We start from the raw sequence: 1,445 nt of genomic DNA, 5'->3' as shown, positions 1-1,445 counted from the left end.
TGTTGTGTGAAGCCAGCCACCATGTATTTAAAAACTATAGCTTGGTCCAGACATCAATGGGATGGGACCAAAATGCATGGGACGTGGTGACTGGATTGGAATGACTCACCTGCCAGGATTTCGACTACGACAGAGGCAACTACTTCAGGAGAACAGTGGATAATATTTACTGTTAGGAACTTTTAATTGGACAGCAACCAACTGACAGGACTAGATTTTCTTTGTACAGAATGAGTTCATCTATGACAATGGAAGCCAGTTGGTGCCACTGTCACAATGACACATTTCCAATTAAGATGACTTTGGTAGACTTTGAATAATATGATCTGAACTGTAGAATACTAATCATTGCAGAGAAGACTATCCATTTTCATTTCTTTAAGCTTACATTAGTAGTTTGCTTACAGCAGATGGGACCACTGCCATGAGAGAAGGCTTGGAAGAGGGTTTTCCTGGTTCACTTTAAAGAGTTTTATTTGCTATTTTGCCCTTGCACTTGATTCAAGTCATTTTAATCTTCATTCCTTGACAGCAACTGTTTATGAAAGGCCAGGAGGATTTTTTCAGAGTCTAAAAGGAATTCTTGAAAGCTTCACGTATCATGGGAGAGGCAGCACTTGTACTACGGACTGTCTTTGCACAGCACTCTAAAGGCTTGGGGGCACTTAAAGTAAAGGAGTAGTGGCTAAACAATCAACAATGATTAGCTTTTAATTTTATGGAAAGTGAGAGATAGATGCACAGTACAATGGGGTAATTATTTTAAATTTAGTTTGTCACATCTCAAAAAAGGCATGCATGTGAGGCTATAGTTGAACTTCCAATTCTTTAAAAAAAAATCGCAATAGACACGATGCTGTGCTTCGGGCTTTTTAGGATTGTGCATAGATTTGCATCCCACAAACTATACCATTCTGTGTATGGACTGATCAGTCCTTTGGTATTGTTATTCTGGTTGAAAAGTTCACGAAGTGTCGCATGCAGACAGGGGAAGCACCATTGTCTTCCATGTGGAAACATGGCCTTATTTTTTCTGAAAAAAATGAGAGAGCCCTTGTTTACACAGAGCTGCATGTGGGTATTACACTCATAATGCGTTTTAGATCAGGATCTCTTTTGTTCACAGTGCAAAATTGATGAATAATTCTGTTTCTGTCCTGTAAGTTTCCTGGAATAATTTCAGTTCCATTAAGCATAATACATGATTAGTTCTTTTCCATTCGGGCCTCCACATAAAGGTGTAGGATCAGCTTGTGCAGGTAAAGAAGACTGTTTCATGGGGCCTTGGAATTCATGTTGACTGATACGCTGAGTGTGGCGTGTAGACTGATGCAGCTGTCTTTGGCCGTGATGGTCTCTATTTTAAGCCAGGCAATCCACAACCCCTCTTTGCACCCAACATCAGTTAGTGCAGGCAAAGCTAACCATGCAAATCAGTAATATGG

The sequence above is a fragment of the Varanus komodoensis genome, unplaced genomic scaffold, assembly GCF_004798865.1.
Source record: "Varanus komodoensis strain SLA01 unplaced genomic scaffold, ASM479886v1 scaffold1, whole genome shotgun sequence".
Classification (NCBI taxonomy): domain Eukaryota; kingdom Metazoa; phylum Chordata; class Lepidosauria; order Squamata; family Varanidae; genus Varanus; species Varanus komodoensis.
This window is presented reverse-complemented; position numbering follows the sequence as displayed.